Source organism: Propithecus coquereli, unplaced genomic scaffold (assembly GCF_000956105.1).
Source record: "Propithecus coquereli isolate 6110/MARCELLA unplaced genomic scaffold, Pcoq_1.0 Scaffold304, whole genome shotgun sequence".
In the NCBI taxonomy this organism is placed as follows: Eukaryota; Metazoa; Chordata; class Mammalia; order Primates; family Indriidae; genus Propithecus; species Propithecus coquereli.
The window spans coordinates 406,870-424,243 of NW_012148664.1; the positions used below are offsets into that span (position 1 = coordinate 406,870).

At 42.7% G+C, this 17,374-nt stretch overlaps 1 protein-coding gene across 1 annotated transcript in view; it reads right to left on the minus strand.

Annotated features, from left to right (window-relative positions):
- Window positions 1-15,781, minus strand: part of KIAA1456 (KIAA1456 ortholog) — a 41,116-nt gene extending 25,335 nt beyond the window's left edge. Inside the window, exon 1 of the mRNA XM_012649817.1 lies at window positions 15,574-15,781. The gene's annotated coding sequence lies outside the window, so the exon portion shown is untranslated. The remainder of the gene's footprint in view (window positions 1-15,573) is intronic.
- Window positions 15,782-17,374: the final 1,593 nt, after the last annotated feature.

The window sequence follows — 17,374 nt, forward strand, 5'->3', positions numbered from 1 at the left end:
ACCATTGTTTCTTAAAGCTGAATAGTACTCCATGGTATACATATACCACATTTTATTAATCCACTCATGTATTGATGGACACTTGAGTTGTTTCCACGTCTTTGCAGTTGTGAATTATGCTGCTATAAACATTCGGGTGCAGGTGTCTTTTTTATAGAGTGTCTTTTGTTCTTTTGGGTAGATGCCCAGTAATGGGATTGCTGGATCAAATGGTAATTCTACTTGTATCTCTTTAAGGTATCTCCATATTGCTTTCACCTGCAGTTTTCTGATGGGTGATCCATTGTCCTGATGGCTACTTATAACAGTTCCCTGAGCAGCTGGCCAGCCACGCCTCCACCTCCAGCATTTTCCACCCACAATCTCATCACCCCTCCAGATGAGAAGACGCCACGCAGCATCCAAGCCAATGCCATCTGTCTTCTGGGGCCCACGCCTGGTCCAGGGCAAGCACACACCTCTTTTCTATCTTCAGTGTGAGTTCTACTTTTGACATTTTATTTGTGAAGTTTAACGTGTTGTATTGGTGCTTCAATTTTCACATTGTGCATTAGCTGGATTTAAAATGGACTTGCTGTGACAGCATCTCTTTTACTGTACGGTATAGAGTTGACATTAGAAAAGAGCTCTAAGAAAGGACTTGAAATGTTTCCAACACAAAGAAAACATAAATGTTTGAGGTGACGGATATCCCAATCCCCCTGATTTAATCATTACACGCTGTGTACATGTATCAAAATATCACATGTATCCCAAAAATATGTACCACTACGATATATCAATTAAAAAATACCAGAGAAGAATGAAATAAGAGATTCATAATTATACTTCTTCTACATCATTCACGTCTTCTGCGAGTCCTGTTTAGGTAGTCTAGCAACTAGTTTCCCAAACAATACCCCGTCTCTGCTGCCATAGGTTGCTTCCGCCAGATCTTTAGGGCACAAGCATGACTCCAGACCACTGTGTTCTCTTAACTGCACACAGCACAGACAGAGCTTGCTGTGTGGTCCTCCTGCAGCAACTGCCACTTGACTTAAAGGTGAGGACAAACACCTACCTCCCTCTCTTCTCTCAAGATGTCACATGTGCGTTGGCAGGGAAAGGAGCATCCACAGCAGACCAAAAAATCTCCCCAATCCTCTCCCCAGTGTCTAAGCCCTGCAACATGGGTGTTGGACTAACGGGTTGCAAAACCAGCTTTCATATTATTTAGCCTTAAAAAGCAATAAAACCCTGACACAAGCTACAAACATGGAGAAGCCCGGAAGCCATTATGCTGAGTGAAGTGAGCCAGACACAAGGGACAGCTACTGCATGATTCCACTACCAGGCAAATCCACAGGGACATAAAGCAGAGTGGTGGTTGCCAGGGGCTGTGGGGAGGGGACATGGAGACTTAGTGTTTAAAGGGGATGGAGTTTCAGTTTGGGAAGACGAAAATGTTCTGGTGATCAATGGTGGTGATGGCTGTGCGACACTGTGAATGTACTTTACGCCACTGAACTGTACCCTTCAAAATGGTTAAAATGGTGCATTTTATGTTATGCATATCTTACCACAATAAAATAAAATTCAGTTACTTCTTCTGCAAATCCTACTTAGGTAGTCTAGCAGCTAGTTCCAGAACGTGGGAGTCATTGCCACCCAATGTATTGGGACTGTACCTGTCTGTTATCAAATTATCATCTCCCCACTGCACTCTCCCTCCTACACGCTGCTTTGTGTGGTGAGGGTGGGGACTCTACAAACAACGTTGCTCCTTTGTCAAGCAGCTCTGCTGACAGGGGACACCACAGGGAGCCTGGAAGGGCAGAGGAGGGAGAAAGGACCAGCTTTGCTGTTTGCTTCCTGTTCCTGCCAGAGTTGCCCAGCAACAGCCCTTCACCCTGGCGGCAGCATTTGCTTCCAGAAGCAGTCGATTAGTTTCCAGTTTTTTCTACTCTCCCAGAACCAGCCTTTTTGCACACCCACAAAAGACATCTTACCTGCCAAGCAAAACCCCTCCCAAGAGATCTGTGTCCCAACTCCCCTGAGCTCTGGAAATACAGTACCAGCTCGCCAGGCTCCCCCATTCAGAGGTCTGGGTCCTAGGTCTGGGGAGGCCTCTCCTGTATGCGTCTAGGTTCTAAGAAGCCCATTCTCCTCTCTGTTCCCCCAACATAGGAGGGCAGCTGGGTCCTGCAGTTTCTCTTGCCATCCTTCCTCATTTGTTCCCTCTTTGCATTTCCAGTCTTCTAACATCTGTTTACCAATCCCTTATATTAAATCTTCTCTGTTGACATAACTGGTGTGGTTACCCTTCCCAGACCCTGACTGATACTACACTGTTTCTTTGCACTGCCGTGCAAAAAAACAAAAACAAGAAAGAGTTTCATTTCAATATCCTCCTGCAATATTAATTAATTAACTCTCTCTCCCAACTAGTTTTTAAACACCGTGAAATCAGGGTATTTTTTTGGTTCAGTGATGTATATACCCAGCACTTTGAACACACCCTGGCCCATACCCGGCACCCAATCATAGCCATTGGATAAATAAATAGGAAATATTTCAACATTAAAAGAAATTTTCATCATGGAAATATGCTTATAATACATAAAAGTTATAACCACATATAAATCTATCAGGAGGAAATAAGTTTGTTGAACTTTGAAAAATTCTCCTTTTCTGTAATTTTTAGCAATATCCATTTTCTGCTTCCCCCCTCCCATTTTCTTGTTTACTAATTTTTGTCAGTGGGGCTTCTTTATATTTTTATTGTACATTAGGGCATGTTATCCATGAGATATTTGTGCAGTCAATAAAATACTTTTTAATGGTAACTATATCCTAAATATTAAACTAGATGCTGTAATGACAAGTCCATTTTAAATCCGGCTAACACACAATTTGAAAATTGAAACACCAAGACAATACATTAAATCTCACAAATAAAATTTCAAAAGTAGAACTGAAAGCACTTTGGTATAGTGAAAGAATACTGTATGGGGAGAACACCAAGGTCGCAGGCCCAGGTCTGTTACTCCCCCTTGAGCAAGTCATTTAGCTTCTCTAGGTATCCGATATTTCTTCTTAGAAATAAAGAAACACCAGTGTCTAATAGTACAGTATGGAAATTATAGTAAACAATAGTTTATTGTATATTTCAAAATAGCTACAAGAGAAAAATTGTAATTTTCCCAACACAAAGAAAAGATACTGCGTGAGGTGATGAAAATCCTAATTACCCTGATTTAATCATGACACATGGTATACATTTATCAGAATATCACATGCACCCCCAAAATATGTATGACTATGATATATCCATATAAAACATACAAAAAATAAGAAATACAGATAATTTCTAAAATGTCCTTCCTTTCTCAAGACTCTGATCCCTCATATAGAAATGCACTTTAACATCCCAAAAGCACAACAGAACTTTCAAACATCCATAGCTGATATACAGGCTTGAATTTCTTCTTATCACGGTCCCCAAACATGTCGCCTTGTACAGACTGAGAGGCTGGATCTGTATGAAGTGACTGACAGTAAGTCAAAATTGTCATCGAAAGCTTTGGTGCCAATTCCTATTTCCAGTTCCAAATAAAATTTTGATTTTCTGGAGTAATACTTTTAAAACTTGGCTGCATATTTTTAAGACCCTCATTTCTGGAATAGCGTTAATAATATTGACAGCTGCCTTAACCACGTAACACATTGGGATTCATTGCAAGGCCCAAAAAAGACCAGATTGTGATAGCAGCTCATCTCTTTCCCTGACGTGTCAATGTGTAAGACAGCCCAGAAGGTGTCTGCTAGAGAGCTGAACAGCAGAGCTCACAGTCACCAAGAAGCCCTGTGCTAAGCCGTGACAGTGAATTGCAATCATGGCACAAGGCGAAGAGTAATCCACCTGCCACGAATGTTCTCTCTCTGCTGCTACATGATGGAGAATATAGCACAATAGAAAAGTCGGTCAAATGCTACTTTAGAAATAAAGAGTGAGAGCAGAGGGAAAACAGGCTTACGTAAAAAACAGATCCCAGGACCAAAAGTTCAAGGACAGTGAAAGAACACACTGGTCTGTTTAATAAAAGCAGATTTCTACAAGTGAACTGAGTAAATTTGTTTTGTTTGGGTCTTTGCATATGATTTTGTTCACAGATGTAAAATAGAGTTTACACATACCTGGAAGAAAATCAACTATTAATTGGAGTTATGACCAGGAGAAAGCTAAAAGATCTCAACTAGTTCTCTCTCTTTATATATAGTCAGCCCTCTCTATCCCTGGGTTCTACATCAGCCGATTCAATCAACTGCAGAACAAAAATATTCAGATGTAAAATAGAGTTTACACATACCTGGAAGAAAATCAACTATTAATTGGAGTTATGACCAGGAGAAAGCTAAAAGATCTCAATTAGTTCTCTCTCTTTATATATAGTCAGCCCTCTCTATCCCTGGGTTCTACATCAGCCAATTCAATCAACTGCAGAACAAAAATATTCAGAAAAAATAAAATAAAATAAAAAACAACAATAAAAAAGAATACATATAAAAACAAAATAATATAACAACTATTTACATAGCATTTACATTGTATTTGGTGTTATAAGTAATCTAGAGATGATTTAAAGTATAGGGCAGGATGTACTAATAAGTAGGTTATATGCAAATACTAAACCGTCTCATATCAGGGACTTGAACATCCTTGGATTTTAGTATGGAGGGTGAGCGTGGGACCTGGAACCAATTCCCCGTAAATACCAAGGGATGATTGTGTGGTGGGTGTGTATTTATTTATATTTCAACTACACAAAAACATAGGAAGGTGGATTTATAGGCCTACGTGAGCACAAAAGAAGGTAGCATTATCCCAGAGCCCAAGACGAAAACTGTGTCATTCAGAGAGGGAGGGGCCTTTTGTTTTACAATAAATGTGTGAGTATAAGGTGGTTTACGTGACGACTTCTGAAATCCAGATTCGTCGCTACTCCGTAATGCTAGTCAGGCCAGGCCAGTGTAGACAGAACAGCATGATCATCTATCCACCAGGCTTCACCTCTCCTAGTAATAACTGCCTTGTTAAACTGCACGACACCTCCTGGGAGAGGTGGGTGTGTGCTCTTGCGACTCAGGGAGGGGCCTCCTGGGCCGCAGCTGCTCAGGCTGCCCCTGCCACCCTCCTCACCCTGAAGACCAGTCCCTTCCAGAGAGGAGAATAAACCTGGAGTCACGTGGGCATCAAACATCACCATCTTATGAGTCCTCTTAACCTGAATGCATTTCATAAATATTAGGACCTCAGATTAGAAAGCATCAAGAGATCTTGGTAATTAAATAGAAGCTATGTAGCTCTTTATGACAAATAAACTAGAAATTGCTGAGATGTCTGTCACTGGATAATGTTTGCTTATGAAAGGAAAATTTTTTTTACAGTAATTCCATCCAAAGAAAAAGCCCATGGCTTTCCAGATTAAAGGGACAGAAACAACTTCATTCCTCTTCCTGACCTCATCCTCATCAGACCACATGCCACGAAAGGGACGTACTCCTGCAAGCCTTCATGGTCCCTTGGGATGTATGTCTTTTGTGACTTGAGTAGTATCTCATTTAAAAAATAAATTAGGATATGGTGGTTTTTGATTTTTTTTTCTCTAGTAGCTGTATTATGAAACCCTTCAGCCTGTGCGATGACAATGCAAAATGAATTGGTGACAATGCTTCAAAATCCACTTGTTAAGCTGAATCCCAGTTACCACCTTCATACTGACTAATCCCTATGCGGCATGAAGATGATGTTCTGAAAACACATTTAATATATTCTCTTCTGGCATTCCAAGTGGATTAGTGATTATAATTCTACTCTGGAAGTGACTACTCACTTAAATAGAAAAACCGAAGACTCAGGAGGCTTTGCCATTGTCAAAGAGCCACTTTAATTAGAAAGGATGCGATGAGTTATAGTGCATTGGTAGAGAAAAGTTAAAAACAATCTAAGTGAAGAGGCCTGAGTTGGTCCCATGCTAACTGGAAAAACGCACCCTTTTTTTTTTTTTTATTGAGATAGAGTCTCACTCTTTTGGCCCGGGCTAGAGTGCCGTGGCGTCAGCCTAGCTCACAGCAACCTCAAACTCCTGGGCTCAAGCGATCCTCCTGCCTCAGCCTCCCAGGTAGCTGGGACTACAGGCACGCGCCACCATGCCCGGCTAATTTTTTCTATATATTTTTAGTTATCCAATTAATTTCTTTCTATTTTTGGTAGAGACAGGGTCTCACTCTTGCTCAGGCTGGTTTCGAACTCCTGAGCTCAAACGATCCGCCTGCCTCGGCCTCCCAGAGTCCTAGGATTACAGGCGTGAGCCACCACGCCCGGCCAAAATGCATCCTTTTTAATGTCAGCTTTATCACACGAAAAATCTCTGGGGTAAACATATCATCACTGTCATTATCCCTACTATTTCACTGTGGTCTCATGAAGTGCCGTCTTTGTATGGAAGGTATAGGGTAGAATAGGAGTTAAGAACAGGGCATTGAAGACCTAAGGTCCCAAGGTCAAGCCCCAGCTGTGCCTCTGTCTGGTCCTATCATGGAACACATTTGTTCCTAAAACCTTCAATGACTTTTTACTTGTGCTTTTGCTCAATCCCCTAGTATTCAACTTAACTGCACTAATCTAAGATTTCAGCACATCGTGTGTATGTGTCTGAATGATCATTTCAGAAAGAGAACAAATTCAGGAAATGATTTGCCCAGGATCCTAGAGTTATGCCATGTTCAAACATGAAACTCACAAAACATTTCTGCTTCTCAATCCAATTTGTTGTGTACTGTCAAAAAATTTATTTTCACGCTACCTAGAATTTCATTACCTATACCAACATAGACCACATACTTTTACGTCTTTCTAAATAGTCTATAAATAACACATTTTTATTGGTAACCTAGAGGCTAATTATGACAAAGTGTTATGGAGCAGCAATGCTTTCCAGGGCTTAACAAACAGTGTGCATCGACACTCAATGGCACACAGCCGTTCCTTGTTTGGAGTACTTTACTGTCCCTCTGCCTTACCTTGCTGTCAGCTGTCACTTCTCACTCTCAGCGTGCCTGTCTCCAGTAAGCTCCTCTGCTTTCTACTTTGCTGCTTTTAGTCTCCTTTGGAATTAAAAAAACAAATCAGACAACTAAGTCTGTTGGGATCCTATTGAAAGTATCAAGATTGTCAGGTCACCAGAGGGGTCAGCTTTCGATAAACAAGTTTGGTGACATCTGTACTGATGGCTCACAGGAGGCTGCCTTGCTTCTGGACTGGGATCTGGATGGTGGGAGAGACCGGCTGCACCTGTGAGGTCCTGCCAAGTCTTTGGGTACCGGGCCCTCTCATTGCCAGCCTTCCGCTTTTTAACTAGAGCTCTTCCTGCCACCATTTCTGTGCTCTGCACTCACCGCGGTGCTAGTTCCATTTCCTTTATATGGAGCTCTCAATGGCTCAGACGCCATTGTCTGCAGCAACCCACATCTGCTTCCTACCTATAAAAAACAATGCGGCGGTATGACTTGAATGTTTATATCACACATAGAGGCTTTCAGTTCTGAGTAAGAGCCACAGTTACGAAGGTTGCACAGAAATAGGAAATACGCCAGTTGAAAGAATGGTCTCATTTGCAGGCAGCTTGCATTGTCTTTTATAAGAATGCGTTTGACAATTTTAAGCTTTTCTGTGGCAGCAAATTGTATTTTTCCTAGCGGCAGGAGTTATTAAGCCTGTGCCTAGAATAAACCAACTGTTTTTGGAAAATTTAATTTTTTGGGTTTCATACCCCATTTTAGGACTGTGTTTGTTTCTTCAGAGATAGAAAGTCTCTGTACAAGGATATACAGTCTATTATTTTGAATTTAAAACTACAAATACTATTTTTTAACCCTCCCAGGGTTCCATCATACTCTACTTTAAAAATGAAAAACAAACAGGACAGAGTTACGGTTCTAAACTTAAAATTACAAAACAAATAAGACAAAACATTCAACCAGAAGTTCTGAGGCAGGATGGAAATATTTCTTGTAAACGGCTATACAACATTTCATAGAAGCTAGGGTGCCACCCATTTTGTAATATGCACAATTATTTTACTCATTGCTAAGATAGTTGAGGATATGTCACCAAATCTAAGACGTACCCATACCAATGATGTTGAAATGTGCAATAATGCTTAAAAAAGATGAAATACAATATTTTTGCAAAATAGTCTTAAAATGATGGAAATAATATGACAATAGTAACACGAGTTTTTTAGAGTTTTCTTAGAAAGGCCAATATTCTACTTTGATCATCAAATCTTTGTTTTATGGCATCCTAAATTGTTAGAAAATGAGAAGTTGAAAAGTTCATGCATGAGAAAAATCAGCATCAAAAAGAGGCAAATGGATACAAAACCAAAGCTGATACTATTGGTGTCATTTATGAATACTTGAGAATCAACGTGTATGGAAACTATATAAGTAGCTTCTTAAGAAGCAAGGACTGGAATCCACAGATACTGATTATAAACATCACAGATCCACCATGCCACACTGCAGTCTAGTTTAAATACACAGAAAACAGGAGTTTCTCAGGTGCAACTAAAATAGTTGTTGCACAAGGTGTTCAAAAACTTGTATACATGTTTTAGTGATTACTATTTACCTATAATAAAAATGTCCATGTCAAAATATAACATGGTTTTTCCTCCATTTTCAAATTATTCAATTTGCTGCTTGAATGGATGAATTATAATTCACAGAGCACTGGGAATAATTCAAAACCCCAAACTATGTGGTTAAAAGTTCGTAACTTGACAACTGAGTTGACAAGGCGTACCTTGCCTGAAGCACAAACACAGAGCCACAGTGTGAAGTTGATCTGCTTTTAGTTGTACCAAGCGGTAGGATTTCTAGTAGCTTCTGCCTTTCAGAGATTCATTCTCATTCTAAAGTGGTATGCTACACACAAAACCATCAATTGCATGCCAGAATACATCCTCTTAATGAGAATAAAAAGCTTCTGTACGCACATACTGCCAATACATTTCAAAAGGCCCACATTTTAACAAGTAGAATAGACAAACTATCAGACAAGAGACCATAAATTACTGTGGCTGAAAAAAATCTTTAAAAATATCTAGCTCAACATTCTGTGTGCAGGTTTCTATGTATAATGCATACATATGGATATGTCTGTACAGATTTTTATGGGAATGTTTTATGATGGAGCCCACTTTTCCAAGGTTATGTGGCAACTACAATATTCTTTGCTAGCAAAACAAGAAGAGCTTGGTCTACATTTCTGCCACTCAATGCACAGCCTCAAGAACTTCCTGCAGAGAAAAGCCAGCATGGAAAATCCAATGCCTGCAGAAGGAAAAATTAATGGTAGAATGTTGGAGAGATTTGTTGATGGTTGGCCTTATAGCTTCAGGGCTAGCATCTTCTCTGGTTTCAGGCCTGTCAATGTATTCTGTGGACTCTGACCCAAGTTTTTAACCAATATGAAACTAGATGGCAAGGACATAGTCTGCCCTGAAGTCTGATTGAGTGCAGCCTCCTCACCTGCTGAAAAGCTTGGGTGAGATTTCTGCTCTTAAGGTGTAGTGTAGCCGATTAGATGTTTCCACTGGGATTAGAGCGACAGAGCTGCTTTCATTGACTCGGAGCTATGTAGCCTACCACTTGCCATGCCATCACCTAGACCCCTGAAGTTAACGTTTATTTTCTACATCTTCTATACTTGCACCAAGTGACACGATTGTCAATTTTTTAAAAAATATCTTATGAAATCTTTAAATTAGAATCTTGCATTGGTGTGGTACTCAGGTTACAACAGATGAACCAATATTGATATATTATTATTAACCAATGTCCATAGTCTATATTAGGATTCATTCTTTGTATTGTGCAGTTCTATGGGTTTTGCCAAATGCATAATGTCATGAATCCACCGTTATGGTATCAAACAGAATAGATTTACTGCCCTACAAATCCCTGTGTTTCACCTATTCATCTCTCCCCCCACACCCAACCCCCTAGCAATCACTGATATTTTTATAATCTCTATAGTTTTGCCTTTTCCAGAATGTCATATAGTTGGAATCACACAGCATTTAGTCTTTTCAGACTGTCTTCTTTTACTTAGCAATATGCATTTAAGGTTCCTCCATGTCTTTTCATAGCTTGATAGATCATTTCTTTTTATCACTGAATAATATCCCTTTGTATGGATATATCACAATTTGTCTATCCATGTACCTAGCAAAGGACATCTCAGTTGCTTTCAATATGGGGCAATTAGGAATAAATACCTCTGCTACAAAGATCCGCGTGCAAGTTTTTGTGTGGGCTTGCCTGTTAATTTCTCAGTCTTCACTGATACAGGTACGGTCCACCGAGAGTAGACCTGGGGACACTGTCCATTCTAGGCAGCTATAAGATATGCACATGGGTCCATTTTTCTGAAAGTTCCTTAATATCTTAGGGGCCCTCAGCTACCATTTCTGATTGTCAGATAACGTCTGCAGAGATGTTTTCTGAATCTCAGTTACTATGAATGATCAAAAGTCCATCAATTTCCTCCAAGGCTGCCATTATAGATGAACAAGTTTCCTCTTTCCACAGAATGCTGACACTGCCACACAGAATTAAAGAGGGGGGAAATTCACATCCAGTAAATGTGGCAGCTCCTTATTTTTTCCAGATGTGTCGATGTTATTCTCCAGGACTGTAAATCCCCAGTGGAAATGGAGTTACTCGAAATTTCAAATGGAGAGTTATATTTGGACGTCTCCATTTCCATAAAGGGATGATCTAAGTTGAGATCAGATGCACCAATGTTCTTGGTGTTGGCATTTGGATATCTACTTCCAAAGCCAAAGGTGGAACACTTTTCCCTGTACCTGGAAGGTACACAAACTCAGTCTCTCCTTACTTTGAATTAAATACTCTAGCTAAGTCTCTGATTAAATATATTTTAGATATGTGTTAGGCATGATGGATTGTCACTCAACATTCACTCCTATCTTGGTGTACTGAATGTTCTCATCACCAACCTAACTGATATGAGAAGGTAGGTGTTCCTTTACTTCTGAGGCTAGAAGCTTACAAACCACATTTCCCAGAGTCCCTTGCAGCTAGGGTTCTGGGCACAGCTTAGGTTCTGCAAGGGAGATGAGCTGGATGAGAAGGAAGGTGAAAGGTATCTAAGGAAGATGTTTGCTAGCTTGTTTTTGTTGTTGATAGCAACGTCCAGTCACTAGCTTCCTGGGGTGGAGAGGCAGTTTGCAGCAGCTTCTCTGATCACTGGAACACAGCCCAGACAGTGTGTTCTTAATGTTAGCAGCTTTGCTGGTGGCTCTGATTCCCAGCCTCCGGACTATGGCAATGACCGTAGCAACCCTGGCGGTCAGACCAGCTGTGCTGCCTGGGATTCAGCCCTCAAGGCTCAGGCTAGATCCTATCCTCTCCTTTAAGTTGAAGCTTTCCCTTGTAACCTTCTTCTGAGCACCTAATTCTCATATTAAACCCCTTTCTGCTTAAAGTAGCTAGGGTAGTTTCTGTTATCTGAAACCTAACAGATACCAGAAAGAAAAGGGAGAGATGAGACCATTCAGTACACCAAGTGGCAGGTGATACCTCGGAAGGACCACGGGAAGGGAAATGTTGTACCTCTCTCACATACACAGCTACACATTTAAGAACAAGAAGAAGGTTGCAAGTCGTACCTCCAGGACTACCTAAATCAGGGCCAACAACCCTTTAGGGTCTGGAGTTGAGGCCAGGGCATAATGACAAAGGCTGAGAAATAACCAAAGCCCAGCCTAGTCTCATAGGAGACCCTTAGAGAGAGAAGAAGGGAAGAGAGAAGGGAACAGGGAAAAACAAAGAGAATAAAAGAGAATAAAACCATGAATACAGGTGAAAAGGACCATACATCACATCCCTCAGGAGACACTGAACAAGCCATCCGCCAAGGGTAACCCTCCTTCCTGCTGCTAATCTGCAGTCTGTACCACAGCTTCACAGAACTGGGCTCAAGGGTTCTCAAATAAAGAATCGGGAAGCCTTTCCACATGGGAAACATTATAAAAAATGAAACAGTCCCTACAGCTCCTTAATAGACACATAGATTCAAACCGGGGAGAGAGAGAGAGAAAAAAAGAGAGAGATGGATTGACAGATGATAGATACATGACAGATTTGCATGTGTGTGTATGATAGCTGGAAATATACATAATATGTAGTTTAAACAAAAATTTGTTAGAATTAAGACAGGAAATTAATTCAAGTGGTTTTACAATTGGACAAATAACAATACAAAGAGCTGACACACTAGTCAATCATAGTAAATATTGGTTTAGTTCCTGATCAACTACAAAAAAAGTTGTAAATAACCTTTTCACAATTCGATAGACTTGTCTGAAAAAAAGCCTAAGATAAGATGTTTACACAAAACAGTTAAGAATTCTACTGAGGCTAACATCCTTACATAAAAGAAAGAAAAAATGTGTCTTACAGCCCAGGCCTATTGCTCATTCACGCAGCACTGCCTCCTCCTTCAAAGACACCTGTTCTCTCCATCGTCCTTCCTGCAAAACACACACACACACACACACACACACACACACACACACAGACTTGTGCACTGAGTCTCTGCAGGTGCTGTTCCTCTTCCTTAAACGCTCTTCCTTCATATCCCTTCCTTAAGCGAGCATCCCTGACCGACCTCCCTCCACAGATAAAATTTGCCATTTCTGTCCTTGATACTTGTCCGTCATAGCACATAGCATAGGTGTTATTTATAGGTTTACCTATTTATTACCAGCAGACATGCATTCTGCGAGAACAGGAGTGGGGTCTGTTTTTCTTGCTATTAACAGTAACTCCAGGGCTTAGCGTTGTGCCTTTGGTGCCTTGGGAATGTCAAACTTTTCAAAAGCTGAATGAATGTTATTGCTGCCTCATCCCCATAGTCCGAATACCCCAATTCTAAATCGTGGCAGATGTTCTCTACCTTTGCTAACTGTCCATGAGAAAACCAGGAATTATCATCATTTTATGAGGCCCCTACTTCCAAAGGCATTAACAGAAACTATTAATAGTTAAGTAAATGTTTAAAATCCATTTTGGAATTTCAATTGGTCATCACCTCTGTCTCCCTACTATCTCGTCATTATCTCCAATAACAACCACGTGTGACTTCTTTAACCCAGGTAAGCAAAGACCTGTCTAGGATGGAGGAGATGCAAGTCCAACAGTGTGCCCCTCTAGCTCCCAAAGGACACTGCTTGTATAGTGCACTCATGCTATATGCTATAGGAGTGTACTAAGTGTCCAAGGTTGGGGGAACTACCCATCGACCCAAATATTCAGTTCTGAGTGCAATCAGGCAGCAACCCCTCTGCAGCCCCCCGGAGATGATCTTAAGTAGACAGTAGACAGATCTTAAGTATTTCTACTTCTTGTTATAAACCCCTGTTTATGGCTGCTCAGAAAGTGCCAATAGTTTACGCAGCATTTTACACCAATTATCCCATTTGCTCCCCACAACCACCGAGAGGAATATCGTTAGCCCCATTTCACAGATGGCAAATGGCTCAGAGGTGGGCTTCACTCTAGGTGATCTAGTTCCAACTATGGAAATTCCTCCCTTGAATGGTTAGACATTTTTCCGGATGAGAAGTAAGTACCCAAAGTGAATGATGTTAACTCCTTTTGAAGACTTCTTAGCTAGGGGCTCTATGCAATGTACTCTCTTATTCCATCAAGAGAAGAGAATCACAAGAGCTGAAGGACATTTAACTGGCCATTTAGCATCATTATCCAGTCTGTCCTTAAATAAATCCTCAGTTATCTTAATACTTTCATGCCATTCTTTTCAGAATACTTCCTAATTTACCTATGAGTGAAAACATAAGATCGCACAGACAAGTGCTGACAGCCTAATATCAACAATACATTATACCAGCGGCTAAACTGCAATAAGAGCTTTCACTTAATCCCTATTTAAAAATATAAATCAGAACAGTGACACGCAGAAAACACAAGGAGTTCATTGCATTTTTCTGTCAACATTCTGAGTCTGCGTATTGCCAAGCATGTCTGGCCCCTGCCTTCTTCAATGCGATGATAGAACCTTCTTCATAACATGTTTCAAATGTTGAAGGCTAGTTCTTTAAAGGAGCATATAAATTCATTACAAGTGAAATGCAGTTAAGCATTCACATATCCACCTATCAGAAATACTGTAATATCTGGTTTATACCTCTTCTTTAAAGCCTTCTTAATCCCAAGTAAGATTTGGCTTTAACAGATACACATAAACGGAGATTTAAGATTCATGGGGAATAATAAATCTCCCACTGACCTTCCAATTTAAGGCAGCATTAACTATGCAGACAAAGCATTTTCAATTCCACATCCCTCTGGTAAGTAAAATGTTATTAAAACCTTTGAACTACCTTGGAGCTTTAGCCATATTAACAGAGGCACACAAAAGGACAAATTTCCAGAGAACATCGTTACAGTAATTGAATCTTTCTAGAAATAGAATTTCTTTTGAATTAAGAAAAGAGTCTACGGAGAGTTCCCTTTTGAAATCTGACCAAACGCATTAATAATTCTTTGGAGCAGTTTCTTTAGTGACAAGGTACTTTCCAACTTGTCAAGCTCTGCTTTAAATAAGTGTTGGGTAATCAACGGCTATCAGAGAGGGGATTTTCATTCTTCTCAGAGATGCTGCCCTGGGAGCAACTCTAAGGCATCACTGACCAGTACTGGAGAGTTCTTTACACTGCATCCTAGATTCAGGCATCAAGGGCAGGAAAACCTACAAGTCTCCCTCTCCTAAGCTTCAAAAGAAATTAACCATTCATTAGCCAGAAACCCAAAGGTTTCGATCTCCGTTTGAGTCACATGTACAATAGTACTTTTGGCTGCTGAAACAATAGGTTAAATGCCAATGGTTACCTGTAGTATTGCCAATAATTTGAATCTCAAAACGATATACATAGATATTCTAGCTCTTTATGCGCACGAAATTTTCAACGTACATTTAAATTCGTGCATACCAACTAACATAGATGTTTACAGCCTTACCCTCTTTCTACATAAAGCATTGCATGCTCATATCTATTTATCAAAAAGAACCCAGGTACCATAAAAAGATATACACACAGCAAGTGATATTATATAAATCCCACCTTCCTATTTCGGCATTCCTTCTTAAATTGTATTTTCACCATTAGTCTTTGAAAACTTTCTGGCTTCACATTATCAGTTCGCCAGCTCCTACTAGTTAAAAATCAATTCTCAAGCCATCGCTTCTAACGGGCAAGATACACGTGCGCTCCATGAAATACAAATGCATTTTCACCTTTAAAACCCTAATCATGTCCCCTTCAGCTTTGAGTTCTGATTTATCTGGTTTCACATCTGAAGCACATCCCGAAGTCCCTCACTGCAGGGCGGGCTCGCCTGTTTTGATCGTGTTTAAGTTTGCAAGGTAAACAGGTCACCCTCGGCCACCGGGATGGCAGAGGACGAGCAGGAACTCACCCAGGCGGTCGGACCCCGGGCGCGGGCGCCCCCGGCACGATCCAGGTGACCTGTCGCGCCCCGTCCTCCCTGCTGGAGCCTAGAGGCTGCAGATCTAGGGCGGAGAAGAGGCTTCTCGCCGCTCCCGTCGGCTGACCATTGTCAGCGCCCGGGTCGCCGGCGCTTTCTGCACGGTCTGGGGGCGGGAAACTCTACCGAGCCGAGTAGTTACGACGCTGTCCCGGAGCGGGGATTGGGGGAAAGCCGCCTTTGCATCAGAGCCGGGGCTGCAGCAGGTGTAACTTCCACCCCTTGACCTATTTTGGAGTGCGGATGAAAGGAAGAGGAAAAAATAGACGGAGGGCGCGCGCGGGGTGGCGGGGGCGCGCGCGGCCGTGGGGAGCGCGCACCCGGGCGCGCGTCTGGGCTTCCGAAGAGAAGTTGGAGCGCGGCCCCCGCGGTCACCCGCGCCCAGCTCGCCCGCGGTCCTTCCGCAAGCCCCTCCTCCCCCGCCGCCGGAGTCCAGGCTCCGCCAGCCCGTGTCCGGGCGCGCCCTGCCCAGGAAGCGCCGCTCCCGGAGCTCCGGGGCTCCGGGCTGCTCCAGCGGCAGCAGCTGGGCGACTGCCCCTGGCCCCCGTCGCCATCCCCGCCTCCCCCGCCAGCGCTCACCTTGCAGGAGGCGGCGCTCCGGCTCCCGCTCTCCGGGATCCCAGGCCCGCGGCGCCTGCGGGCAGGGAGGGCGGGCACACTCGGAGGGGCGGCGGGCGCCGAGCGGGGCCCGGGGAGCGTCCCCTCCCTGCCCTGGCCCCCTCGAACGCCCCGCCCGAGCGCGCCGGGGAAGGGAGGCTCTGCCGCGCCCGCCCGGCCTGGGGCTGCGGTGACCTTCCTGTCGCCTCACTCTTCTCGCCTGTCTCTCCCGGCGTGGCCGATCCTACGTAGGGGAGGACGCCGAGGCGGGCACACCTGGTCGGCCCGAAGCGCGGCAACGCGGTACCTGGGGTGACAACACCACCACCAACGTGACGCTTTAGCGCGTCTTATCTCTTTTGATCCTTGCAACCACCCGCTTCAACGGAAATGTCCCCGTTGGGTATATGGGATACCTGGGACAACTGAAGATGGGGCGGGGTGGGGGGGTTGAGACCAGGGTGCCACTGCTTAGACGCTCCAAATCTTTCCACCAAAACAGCACGCTTAATCTGTTGTGTTTTGCAAAACTAGCTCCATCACAGTAGCACCTGTCAGAAGGTGGGGTGGAACTTAGAAGTTTTTGCTAAAATTGGACGCAAACCTCCCCTCCCCCCATTGCTTCTGTGACAATGTGCCAATAGCGTTAACTACTTTTTACTCTTTTTTTTTTTTGTATTTTAGAGACAGAGTCTCACTCTGTCTCCCGAGTAGGTGGGACTACAGGCGTGCGCCACCATGCCCAGCTAATTTCGTATTTTTTATTTTTTGTAGAGCTGGGGTCTCACTATGTTGCCCAGGCTGGTCTCCAACTCCTGGCCTCAAGCCATCCTCCCACCTAGGCCTCCCTAAGTGCTGGGATTATAGGAGTGAGCCACCCCACCCCTCCGCATTAACTACTTTCTGACAGATCCTTAGAGTAATAATCTTCAGCCCCTATTATTAAACAACTCAGTAATCATCAAGGACCTACGTACTTTGACAAATGCACTTTTCCAGTATCGAAAACGTAGCATGTTTAGTAACCGCTCTGCTGCCCTTTGTGAATGAAGCTGATGCTCCCGATCCCATGGGGGTGGGGGATGGGGGGACTTCATGCTGAGTTGTTTTTGCAGTCATAGTTATTTATGGGGAC